The following is a 13,961-nucleotide window of genomic DNA, read 5'->3' on the forward strand; positions in this document are numbered from 1 at the left end:
ACAGGAGTTTTGTCTGTAAACTCCTGACTAGGGCTGTTGCCTTTCCTTCAGAGATGCCCTGCCTAGTGAGGAGGAATCTAAAGAAGCAGTCTGGCCACAGCTGCCTTGCCATGCCCACCCCAGACCTCCCAGACTCCTTAGCACTGTCATGGGAAAACTGCCTACTAAAACCTCAGTAATGGCAGACGTCCCTCCCCCAGCCAAGCTCGATCATCCCAGGTCGACTTCAGACTGCTATATTGGGAGCAAGAATTTCAAGCCAGTGGGTTCTTAGCTTGCTGGGCTCTATGGGAGGGGGACCTGCTGAGCGAGACCACTTGGCTCCCTGGCTTCAGCTCCCTTTCCAGGGGGAGTAAACAGGTTCTGTCTCGCTGGGGTTCCAGGCACCATGGGTAAGAAAAAATACTCCTGCAGCTAGCTCAGTGACTACCCAAACAGTTTTGTGCTTGAAACCCAGGGCCCTGGTGGTGTAGACACAAGAGAATCTCCTCATCTGCAGGTTGCAAAAACCGTGAAAAACGTAGTAACCTGGCCGGGTAGCACAGTCCCTCGGGGCTTCCCTTGGCTCGGGGAGGGAGGTCCCTGGCTCCTTGCACTTCCCGGGTGAAGTGACACCCCACCCTGCTTCTGCTTACCCTCCGTGGGTTGGACCCACTGCCTAACCAGTCCCAATAAGATGAACTGGGTACCTCAGTTGGAAATGCAGAAATCACCCACCTTCTGCGTCGGTCTCGGTGGGAGCTGCAAACGGGAGCTGTTCCTATTGGGCTATTTTGGCCCCTCCCTCCAAGCCGACACTCTCAAGAGTGGTTCTATTCTAACAAGGTCTGTGCAGTACTCTCTTGGCCTCTACTTCTCATCCTTAAAAACAAAGAGTTTGTCTGATGTATCCCAGGGGACTTTCATGTCCTGCTTTTAGGAAACACAAAAAAGGTCAAAAGGATCTTCTTGCACATGCTGTTTTTCAGAAGCGATGCACCTGTTGTTTTTCAATAGCCTTTAATTCATAATAGTCAATTGGCCAGGGTGGGCAGGGTGCAAGAGCTCACACCTGTAGTCCTGCCAAGGCGGGCAGATGACTTGAGCCCAGGAGTTCAAGACTAGCCTGGGAAACATAGCAAAACCCATCTCTACAAACAACAACAAAACCCACAGAAAATTAGCCTGGTGTGGTGGCACGCGCCTGTAGTCCCAGTTATTTGGGAGGCTGATGTGGGAGGATCACCTGAGCCTGGGAGGTCGAGGCTATAGTAAGCCGTGTTCACACCACTGCACTCCAGCCTGGGAGACAGAGTGAGACCCTGGCTCAAAAAAAATTCTTTTAGTAATGATTATGCTATTCAGAGTGTGCACTGAAATACAGCACATCCCATAAGTCAGGCTCTATTCAGACCCTTTCATACAAATTCACACATTTAATTGTGACAGCAACCTGACTGTGCCAGAACTATGATTAAGTTGGTTCTCTTGTGTGAGACACGGATCAACTCAGTAACTTGCTGAAGGTCACACAGCTATTCTCGGGGTGGGGGGTGGCTGGCAGGAGCGGGGGTCACTGGGGGATGGGTGAGCCAATCTCAGGGGAGCAGCACCCACTGCCCGACTGGCTTCTGCTGCCTTTCCCAGGGGAGAATTTGGTGCTCAGCTCTTTCTGGGTCACTGCTGGGAGGTCTCTAAGAGCTCATTTAATGACACTTGCTGTTTTCAGAGAAACATGAAGTTTCTCTCTTCACGTTTAGAAAGGAAGGGAAGTGACTTCCCCGGACTCCTGCATCTCTTTAGTGGCTGGCCCTGGTCTTATACAGGGACTAAAAGAAACTCTATAAACCTCAGAAGTAGATCCCAGGCCACAGAAAGACCGAGAGAACAAGTCTGAGTTGATGTCTGATCTTCTGAATGACTGCTCAGTTCAGGGTCATCTAGCAGCTTTAAGGGTGTGTGTGCCTTGCAGAGGAAAGAGGAGCCTGCTTGGCTTGAGGGAGGGTGAGGGCCACACTGGGCTGTGGAACCACCTACCTATTGCATCACCAGTGGGGGATGTGCATAACCAGGAAACCCCCAGCTGATGACTCATCTGGAGAGGAGCCTGGATCTGCAGAGCCCTGCAGGAGAGGACCTGAGCAAGCCTCCACCCTCCTCCCTTCTCATTCTCCTTCTCTCCCCACCATGCCTCTGGCATGCTGCTCTCTCTCTCTCTCTCTCTCTCTCACACACACACACACACACACCAGGAAAAAGTTCAAGTCTGACACAATTCTGTGGACGGACAAAGTCACACATCTCTGGCCACACACCCGTTCTCCCTCAATCAGAGGCCGCATCCTGCACAGCCTTGTCCCCGCCTCACTTGTTTTTACTCCCCTCCCCCATTACTTTGACTTCCTATTTGTCTGGGATTCTGTCTGTGTGGACTTTCCCCACTATGTCCATTACTGTCCCTGCCACCGATGGCATTTGTCACCTTTGCCTGAGCAGCCCCTCCAGACTCTTCACAAGTTCATGGACTTTGGGGTTGATGATGACTGTGCCTCAGCTCCTGTGAATGGAAACTGCTAAGGAAAGGAAGGGCTGTGCTGTGTTCCTGATACTCCGTGGCTCCTTGCATATGTGGTCACCAGGCGCCTACATGCCTTCCATGAATGAATGAATGGGTAATGTGGATTCTAGGAAGCTGCACTCATGCAGATGTTGTGTCCTCAGCCTGCTCATAGAGTGCGTTAAACGTGAGAGGTGGGGAGTGTGGCAGGCAGGCCGAGGACAGAACACAGGATCTGAATAGAGTGCAGAGGATCCAGAGGATCCAGAGTCACCAGGACCATTGTGAAGTTTTCACCGAGACATCACCCATCAGATCAGCACTTCAGAGATCATTGTTTGCCCAGTGCAGAGTGGATTAGGTGGGTGACCTCAGATGTGGCCTGGGCAGCATTTAGGATGGGTCCTAGTGGTTAGGGTGAGGGTCAGGTTGCATTATCATGAAGGAGGCAAGTGGCAGCTGAGGCGGATCTGAGGGAAATGATGATGATGATGCAGGCCGGTGATGCAATGGGTTTGGTAAGAAGAGGAAGGAGGTTCAGGGTGGAATTCTGGTTTTTCTAATCTGAGATTTGGCTGAGGTCATTACCAAATAAGGAGTAAAAGGGCATAAAGTGGCTTTAAGAATTAGGAATGTGAATATGATTTTGGAGACGCTATGGACACTTCATTGCTAGTAGACCCGCAGGACACAAAATGCTTCAGGCCGAAGAGATCTGACACCAAATGGAAACCTGGATCTGAAGGAAGAAAGGAAAGTCACCAGAAATATAAAGTTGGGGAAAATGTAAAGGATTATTACTTCTTCTTAGTTTCTTGAAAAATATATACTATCAATGATGATAACATTGCTGTGAGGTTCATAAAGTATGCAGTTAAGGCTTAGGAATAGTGGGTGGTGATGAATGGACCTATCTTGTTGCAAGTCTCTTAAGCTTTCCATTAATATCACACAATTAATTCAGCAACACAACTCAGCCATGAAAAGGAATGCAGAACTGCTGCGCATGGCCACAGGGATGGATTTCAAAATGATCATGTCATGTGAAGGAATCCAAGCAGAATGCATACCATCTGATTCTACTTCTTATTAAAATGCAGCTAATCTCTTGTGACAAAAAGCAGATGAATTGTTGCTGGGGACATAGGAGCAAAGCAGAAGAGAGGATTACATTGAAGAATGAAGACATGCTGGGGGTGGCAGACATGTCATTATCTTATTGTGGTGATAGTTTCATAGTGTATACTTACTCTAGCAAACTACACATTTTAAAAATGTGCACTTTGTTTTATATCCATTATACCCCAATAAATTCATTTTTAAAAAAACTTCAAATAGATTATAAACACTTGAGTGTATACTGCATTCCCTATAGCACTTGCACATAGATCAGGAAATATGTACACACTAAAAGTCAGTATCTGGTCAGGTGCAGTAGCTCATGCCTGTAATCCCAGTACTTTGGAAGGCTGAGGTGGGTGGATCACGAGGTCAAGAGATGGAGACTATCCTGGCCAACATGGTGAAACCCCGTCTCTAGTAAAAAAATACAAAAAATTAGCTGGGTGCGGTGGCACAAGCCTGTAGTCCCAGATACTCAGGAGGCTGAGGCAGAAGAATCACTTGAACCCTGGAGTCAGAGGTTGCAGTGAGCCAAGATCGCGCCACTGCACTCCAGCCTGGTAACGGTGCAAGACTTCGTCTCAAAAAAAACAAACAAAACAAAACAAAACAAACAAACAAACAAAAACCAAAAGGCAGTATCCAATTAAAATGGAATCCTAAAAGGTAATTAACATTAAAATATGCAGGGGAAAAAGGAGCAAAAAAATTAGACTAGACAATCATTGCTTAAATGGTAAACTTATACATCTATTTCAACTGTATCAACTATTGCACTAACTGTAAATCCACTGACCACTACAGTTCAAAGATAGAAATGGTTGGAAGGGCTGAGAAAGCAACCAGATCTTGTCTATAAGAGATGGGACTTAAAAAGGAAGACACAGATGCTGTCTGTTGAAAGTAAATGGATGGGAAAAGATATATCATGCAAATCCTAAGGCCAAGAAAACTGTTATGGCTATCTCAGTATCAGACGTAGCTGATTTTGTTAGCAGTGGACAAGATCCGAGTTACCCTACGTTGATGGTGGCGAATCTGGATGGGTCCACAGCAACTTCAGCTCTTCGCCTCCTGGTAAGAAAGAATTTGAGTGAGGGTCCTAAGGCAGAAGGAGAGATGGAGGCAAGTTTTAGAGCAGTCATGAGTTTATTAAAAAGGAAGGGAAGGGAAGGGAAGGGAAGGGAAGGGAAGGGAAGGGAAGGGAAGGGAAGGGAAGGGAAGGGAAAGGAAATACAACTTGGAAGATGGCCAAGCAGGTGACTTGAGAAGCCAAATGCGCAGTCTCACCTTGTGACTTGGGGATTTGTACGTTGGCATACTTCAAGGATCTTGCCTTGATTCTCCCCTGTCCTGAAATCTTGTTGGGAAGCTGCTGATCAGTTTCAGGTGGTTTCTATCTATTAGGAGCCTGCCTTTCCCTGGCATCGGCTGTAACCAGTTACTACTTTAGAGATACAGTTAAAAACCACCTAACCATCACCTGATGTTCACTCAGCCCTCCTAGTGTAAGAAGCAGGGGGAGCCCTGTCCTGCCCTGCTCATTCCTGACTAGCTATGTAGGGTAACAATTGTAGGACATAGAATATTATAGGAGATCAAAAACAACCTTTGCAGTTAAAAAGGTTAATCCATCAGGGAGTATAATAATAATCACGAATTGTATATGCCTAGTAATATAGCTTCAAAACACTTGAAGCAAAAATGGAATGAAAATGAGATTAAATCAGCTCTTTCTCTGCAATTGACAGAACAATCAGATGAAAACACTAGCAAAGTGGCAAGCGACCTGCACACTGTCAACCACCTTGATTTAATTGACATTTATTTATTTATTTATTTATTTATTTATTTATTTATTAGTAGAGACGGGGTTTCACTGTGTTAGCCAGGATGGTCTCGATCTCCTGACTTTGTGATCCACCCGCCTCAGCATCCCAAAGTGCTGGGATTACAGGCGTGAGCCACCGCACCCGGCCACCAATTTAATTGACATTTAACAAGCAGGAGTGGAACATCCACTGAAGACTCATTCTTTTCAATCGCAGTTCTTTCGCCAAGATGGACTACATTCTGAGCTATAAAATATGTCTAAAGAAATTTAAAAGGAGTGAAATCATATACGATATGATTTTTAAGCTTAATGAAACTAAACTGGAAATCAGTAACAATATCCATAGAGAAATCCAAAATTTTGATATTGAACAATACAATTCTAAAATATCTGTGGTTCAACAAAGAAATCAAAAGGGAAGATTAAATATTTCAAAATAAATAATAATGACAATATAACACATCAAAACTTGTGGGAAGTGGCTAACAGTGCTCAGGGCGAAACGTGCATCTTTCAATATTTCTATTAAGGAATTGGAGGTTGGGAGATGGGGAGTTACTACTGAAGGGTAAGAAGTTCCTTTTTGGGGTGATGAAAATATTCTAAAATTGATTATAGTGATGATTGCATAGTTACGAGTGTATTTAAAAACTATGGAAATGTAGCTTTAAATGGGTGAATTATATGAATAATTATAACTATTAATTATGTGAATTGTGCTTCACTAAAGCTGTCAAAAAAGAAAAAACATGAAATCTATGACCCGAATATCCACATTAATGAATCATAAAATATAAGCGTAAATTTAAACCAATCAAAGTAACAAACAGGAATGTAAGTTAAGGAAATAGCATACAAAACACAAAAATAATTAACAATGTGGACTTGGTGTGGTGGCTTACACCTGTAATCCCAGCATTTTGAGAGGCCCAGGCAGGCAGAACACTTGAGCTTAGGAGGTAGATCAGTCTGGCAACGTGGCGAAACACCATCTCTATAAAACGTACAAAAATTAGCCGGGCGTTGTGACACAGTCCTGTCTGTGGTCCCCACCACTTGCGGGACTGAGGTGGGAGGATCGCTAGAGCCCTGGAGGCAGAGGTGGTAGTGAGCAGAGATCATGCCACTGCACTCCAACCTGGATTACAGAAGGAGACCCTGTCTCAAAAAAAAAAAAAAGAAAAAGAAAAAGAAAGAAATTGACAAAATGAAAAACTGTTCTGAAAGGATCAAAAAACCTAATAAACCCCTCGTTCGATGAGAGGGAGTAAGAGCGTGAGAGCAGAGAAAGAAGACGCAGACATTGCCTGAACCTAGAGGGACCCCAGCCCGGAAAAAGGAGGGTTTAAGGGCCACACAGTAGCTTCACTGCCACCAACTACTGGACAGGCCTTGATGTGGAAGAAGGCTATATTTTGTCTTATTTAGATCTAGGCAGTTGAACTGGGCCCAACATAAGCCGCTTTCATTGTAACCGTTTTGGTTTTGCTTAAATTAATTTGCTACTTTAAAACACTCCCAACTTAAAGAAACGTTACAAAAAGTATACAAAACAACCAGCTGAAAAATAGCTGTTGAAATGAATGGACACTATTACTGAATTTTTCAGTGTGTACTTTCTACAAACAAGGAAATTAACATCAACACTTTACCACTATCTAATATGCAGACTCTATTCCGATTCTCCAGTTGCCTTCCAGTTGTCGTTTACAACATGGAGATCATAGCCAGGATCCCTGAATTGCTGTTTCATCTTTTTCTGTCACTCTTTGATATTTAGTGGGACATGAACACTTTGATATTTAGTGGGAACAGCTTGTCAAGGTCGTTTGAAAAGCAGAAATTAATTACTTAATGTTTGATGCATATCCTAACTTTCTTTAAAGTTATATATATTATAACCCTCATTTGTAAAAATGTGTATGTTTATATGTGTGTCTGTGTGTGTTTGTGTGTGTGAAAGAGACAGAATTCACACATTGGTCAATCAAACACTTGGTCAAACTAAATATATTAGATAGTATTTCTGCCTGAAAGGCTCATAGGTGTTTTTTTTAGTTATTCTTATAAAATATTTTCTTGCCAACCACAGTGGCATGTACCTGTTATCCAAGTTATTTGGAAGACTGAGGCAGGAGGATCACTTCAGGCCAGGAATTCGAGCCTATAGCGGGATATGATCACACCTGTAAATAGCCACTGCATTCCAGCCTGGGCAACATAGCAAGACTCTGTATCAAAAAACCAAAATAACTTCTTGTTCACATTTTCTGGGGTAAATGTATTTTATGTTATAATATGAGAAAAGGATACAGAGGTATTTTTCTTTATAGAAAATAGCTGCCATAACAGACCAAGGGACAAACATGGATGCAAAAGAATGAAAGTTTGGAGCTGGAAAAAAGTCCAAGCTCTGATGGGTTTTCTTGCCTGGGGTGAAGGGAACGGAGCCTGGGAGAGGTGAGATCTGGAAGCCACTCACGCCCATCTCTGCCTTGTCCTCACAGGTCCAAGTTGACTCTGCCATCTTCCCCTGGCAGGACGAAGTTCTCCAGCACACAGTGGCCCCATAGCAACAGAGGCACAGCTTTGAGGAGGATGAGTGTCCAGCAGGTGCACTCTTATTTTTAAAAATCAATTTATTTTTAACTGACAGATAAACATAATTGACAGATAAACATTATATATATTTATAGGGTACACCATGATGTGTTTACATTTTTATACATTGTAGAACGCCTAAATCAAGCTAATTCACATATTTATCATGTATTTGTGGTAAGAACACTTAAAATCTGCTCAGCAATTTTCAGCTGTATGGATACACAGCCCTGGGATAAGCCCTCTTTGCCCTCCTCATCTGTGGGTTCTGCATCCATAGTTGCAACCAACACTGATCAAAAATATGCAGATACTTTCCACCCTTTTCTTCCTTTCCTGTACCTGTACCACGTGTTTTTTAAATCACAAGAAGTTAAAAGGAAGGAAACAAACAAAAAATGTCAACAATTACTACACACTGCTGAATCACATTGCACATTTGTTTTTTAATTTGCAGAGATCCCGTCTTGCTATGTTGCCCAGGCTGGTCTCAAACTCATGGCCTCAAGTGATCCTCCCACCTTGGCCTCTCAAAGTGGTGGAATTACAGGCATAAGTCACTGCACTCATCCAAATTGCATGTTTTTTGAAGGTGGTAAATGCAGAGTCACACATCTACCATACTATAGAAAGGTACTCAGTCATCATGGGAGTTCCCTAACACTTTCTCCAGTCCCCAGCCCTTTTAAATTCAGGTAAATACAACAGATAATTTCTTGTGAATCTTTGCAGAAATTTTTATGCATATGCCATGTATATTCATACATGAATATGTACTTTTTATTGACATTACAGGGAATATATTATATATAATACGCAGCCAAAGGAAACTTTTTTTTCATGTTTGTTTTTTCCTTTTTCAACTTTTCTTTTAGATTAGAGGGCATATGTGCAGGTTTGTTACCTGGGCATATAGTTTGGGGTATGAATGATCCCATCACCCAGGTAGTGAGCATAGTACCCAACAATTAGCTTTTCAACCCTTCCTCCACTCCCTTCCTACCCCTTGTAGTAGTTTCTAGTGTCTATTGTTGCCATCTTTATGTTCATGAGTACACAGTCTTTAGTTCCTTCTTATAAGTGAGAACATACAGTATTTGGTTTTGCATTCTTGCATTAATTGGCTTACGATAATGGCCTCCAACTCCATCCATGTAGCTGTCAATGATTTGATTTCATTTTTTATGGCTGCATAGTATTCCATGGTGCGTGTGTGTGTGTGTGATATATATATATATCTATCTATCTCACATTTTCTTTATCCAGTCCACTGTTGATGGACACTTAGATTGATCCCACGTCATTGTTGTTGTGAATAGTGGTGTCTTTTTGGCAGAATTATTTGTTTTATTCTCTATATATACCCAGTAGTGGGTTTGCTCAGTTAAATAGTAGTTGTTTTTAAATTCTTTGAGTAATCTCCAAATTCCTTTCCACAGTGGCTGAACTAATTTACATTCCCACCAAAAATATAGGCCAGGCACGGTGGCTCACGCCTATAATCCCAACACTTTGAGAAGCTGAGATGGATGGATCACAAGGTCAGGAGTTCGAGACCAGCCTGGCCAATATGGTAAAACCCTGTCTGTACTAAAAATGCAAAGAAAAATTAGCTGGGCGTGGTGGCACACACCTGTAATCCTAGATACTGGGGGGGGAGCTGAGGCAGGATAATTGCTTGAACCTGGGAGACAGAGGTTGCAGTGAGCCGAGATCATGCCACTGCACTCCAGCCTAGGTGATAGAACAAGACACTGTCTCAAAAAAAAAAAAAAAAAAAAAAGTATATAAATTTTCCCTTTTCTCCATAGCCTGGCTAACATCTGTTGTTTACTGGTTTTCTAATAATCACTATTTTGACTAATGTGAGATACATTTCTCTGATCCGTGCTGATGAGCATTTTTTCATGTGTTTGCTGGCCACTTGTATGTCTTCTTTTGAGATGTGCCTGTTCATGTCTTTTGCCCATTTTTAATGGGGTTATTTGTTTTTTGCTTATTCAATTAAGTTGCATATAGCTCCTGAATATTAGACCTTTCTCAGATGCATAGCTTACAAATATTTTCTCTCATTCTGTAGGTTGTCTGTTTACTCTGCTGATAGTTTCTTTTGGCTGATAGTTTCTTTTACTGTGCAGAAGCTCTCTAGTTTAATTAGGTCCTGCTTGTCAATTTTTGTTTTTGTTGCATTGCTTTTGGGGACTTAGTCATAAATTCCTTGCCATGGATGATGTCCAGAAGGGTATTTCCTAGGTTTTCTTCTAGGGTTCTTATAGTTTGAGGTCTTACATCTAAATCTTTAATCCACCTTGAGTTAATTTGTGTATATGGTGAAAGTTGGGGGTCTAGTTTTCATTCTTCTGCATATGGCTAGCCAGTTATCTTAGCACCATTTATTGAATAAGGAGTCCTTTCCTCATTGATTATTTTAGTCCACATTGTCAAAAATTAGATGGCTGTAGTTGTGTTACTTTAATTCAGGGTTCTCTATTCTGTTCCATTGTACCAGCATCATGTTGTTTTGGTTACGGTAGCCTTAGAGTATAGCTTGAAGTCGGATAACATGATGCCTCTAGCTTTGTTCATTTTGCCTAGGATTACTTTGGCGATTCAAGCTCTTTTATGGTCATATTTGAATTTAAGAATAATTTTTCCAATTCTGTGAAAAATGACATTGGTAGTTTGATAGGAATAGTGTTGAATCTGTAGATTGCTTTGAGCAGTATGCCCATTTTAATGATATTATTTTTTCCAATCCATGGGTGTGGAATGTTGTTCCATTTGTTCATGTTATCTATGATATTTATTTATTTATTTATTTATTTATTTAAGATGGAGTCTTGCTCTGTCGCCCAGGCTGGAGTGCACTGGCACAATCTTAGCTCACTGCAATCTCCTCCTGCCAGGTTCAAGCGATTCTCCTGCCTCAGCCTCCCGAGTAGCTGGGACTTCAGGCATGCCCTTCCGTGCCCGACTAATTTCTTTTCGTATTTTTAGTAGAGATGGGGTTTTACCATGTTAGCCAGCATGGCCTCAATCTCCGGACCTAGTGATCTGCCCACCTCGGCCTTCCGAAGTGCTGGGATTACAGGTGTAAGCCATTGACACCCGGCCCCATCTATGATTTTTTTTTTTAGCAGTGTTTTGTAATTCTGCTTGTAGAGATCTTTCACCTCCTTGGTTAGAGGTATTCCTAGGGGTGTGTGTGTGTGTATGTGTGTGTCTATTGTAAATGGGATTGTGTTCTTGACTTGTTTCTCAGGCTGAATGTTATTGGTGTATAGATATGCTACCGATTTTTACACATTGATTTTGTATCCTGGAATTTTGCTGAAGTTGTTATCAGTTCCAGAAGCCTTTTTGTGGAGTCTTTAGGGTTTTCAAGGTATAGAATTATATTGTCCATTAAGATAGATCTTTGACTTCTTCGTTTCATATCTGGATGCCTTTTATTTCTTTCTCTTGCCTAGGTGCTCTGGCTAGGACTTCCAGAACTATGTTGAATGGCAGTGGTTAGAGTGAGCATCCTTGTCTTGTTCCAGTTCTCAAGGGGAATGCTTCCAACTTTTGCCCATTCAGTATGATTTTGGCTATGGATCTGTCATAGATGGCTCTTATTATTTTAAGGCATGTTCCAATGGGAACTTTCTAATGTGTTTTAATATCCAAGAGAGCAAACACCTCTTCTGTACTTTTTCAAACTTTATCATTTTACCCAGATAAAGCTTATAATTATAAGATTTCTTCCATTCTCCCCTTCTAAAGAAAATCAGTGGCATTTTTATCAATTTATCTTAAAATTAAAAATTAATCTAGAAATACTTAATATCTTATCAATATTCAGTATTTCCTTATCCAGTTTGAAGTCAAGTATTTTATTATAACTGAGTTGTGATATGTGCTCCTCTTCAGATAAATTTATTCCTATTTCTTCTCATGGCTGTTTGGTATTTTTGTAATCGTTATGAGTTGCATAGCCTTGTAATTCTATTTGCTAATTTATTGCATCTCCTATGTTTTTAACATTCCTTCACATATACTTTTATATTTCAATATCATAGTTTCATTCTTAGGGTTGTTTGTTTGTTTGTTTGTTTGTTTTTGACAGAGTTTGGCTCTGTCACCCAGGCTGGAGTGCAGTGGTGCGATCTTGGCTCACAGCAACCTCCGCCTCCCAAGTTCAAGTGATTCTTCTGCCTCAGCCTCCCGAGTAGCTGGGACTAATTTTAGTAGAGACGGGGTTTCACCATGTTAGCCAGGATGGTCTCAATCTCCTGATCTTGTGATCTACCTGCCTCAGCCTCCCAAAGTGCTGGGATTACAGGCGTGAGCCACTGCGCCCGACCAGCCCCATTCTTAGGGTTTTTAAGTGACATTAAATATAATGATTATTGTGTCTGCCCCCTTCCAAGAATCTTGCCTCATTTTTGTTTTCCATCTTGTTGCACGGGCCAGAAATTTCAGAACCATGTTCAGCTGTGCTTAGGGAAGGCAGGTGTTTGGGTCCTGATCTGATTTCCGGGGAAGGCCTCTAACGTGCCACCCTTAGGAATGATGCTCACTTTTGGTTTCATATAGAAAGAAATTCACATCATCAAGAATGCAGCCTCCTATTCTAAAGGGGTTTCAAAAATTCAGAATTGGTGTTTAATTTTACTAAATGTCTTTTCAGCCTCCATAGAGACTGATGCTTTATTTCCTTATTTAGACTATTGATATGGTACAGTATTGATGATCAAAGAACTTTTGCAGTCTTGGAATAAATCCTTTTGTTAGATTTTTTCTGGGAGCTCTCATACATCGTCCTCTGTTGAGACTTTTGTTGGTAAAAGTTCTGTAATGAAGTGATCCTCTCCTGTGAGGGTGGGTGGAAATTGATGAGATGGGGAAGAAGGGGACTTTCTGGGGTGTGGCAATGTGCTATGTCTTGAACATAGGATGATTACACAGGTGTATACAGTAGTCAAAGCTGGACAGAACACTTATGAAGTGAGCATTTACTACCTGTCACGTATGTCTCAATGAGTCACCAGCACACAGAGCCCAAGAGCTATGCAGGACCAGAGGTTTGTCTCCATCTCCATGGAGACCCGAGAGGGGAAGCGCTGCAGGTCTCTTGCTGGCTGGTGGTTGGGGTCAGTACTGGACTGCAGGACTCCTGACTCTGACCAGAGCATTCCTCACTGTGTGTTACAGGAACAGGCAGAAGCTGAAATGTGTCAGAGGAGGAGGCTGCTGGTTCCAGTGAATGGTGCTGACCCCACTGAGAGTGTTTCGTGCCTAGAGATGCAGAAGGAATGGAGGCAGTAGGGATGATGTCCTAACTGCTGCCCCCATAGCTGAGAGGGCTCTTCTGGAGCATTCCCTGCTGGAAGTAGGGGGTCCTATGCCAATCCTGTGCTGATTGTCTCTGGAGCATCAAGACCCTGAATTCCTCTCTTCTTCTTCAGTCAACACCTTGCTGGAGGCCTCACACACTGAAAGACATGCAAAGGAAATAATTCAGGACCAACTGGTGGGTTCCAAAAAGTTCTTCTGTGAAGAAGGTGATGCAGGCTCTGCTGCATCCTGCGTATGAAAGAATCTCTTCAGGAAACTAGAGCTTCCTTCGTTTACCTTTTCTCCTACAAAGAGAAGCAGCCTGGAAGAAACAGTCTGGTACTTGACCCATGCCTCAGTTAACTCTACCATCCAATATGGTGCAGCTTACCAAAGGTCCTAGAACTTTGTCAATGCACTTGGAGTAATTTTTACGAAATATTCTGTGTGATAATCAAACTGTGGAAATTTATATAAGATGTTGGTGGCATAGAGTTATATGATTGTGTATTAAGGGTGGTTTTAGGATGTCATTTTTTTTCAGTTCAT

The sequence above is a fragment of the Chlorocebus sabaeus genome, chromosome 8 (assembly GCF_047675955.1).
Source record: "Chlorocebus sabaeus isolate Y175 chromosome 8, mChlSab1.0.hap1, whole genome shotgun sequence".
In the NCBI taxonomy this organism is placed as follows: domain Eukaryota; kingdom Metazoa; phylum Chordata; class Mammalia; order Primates; family Cercopithecidae; genus Chlorocebus; species Chlorocebus sabaeus.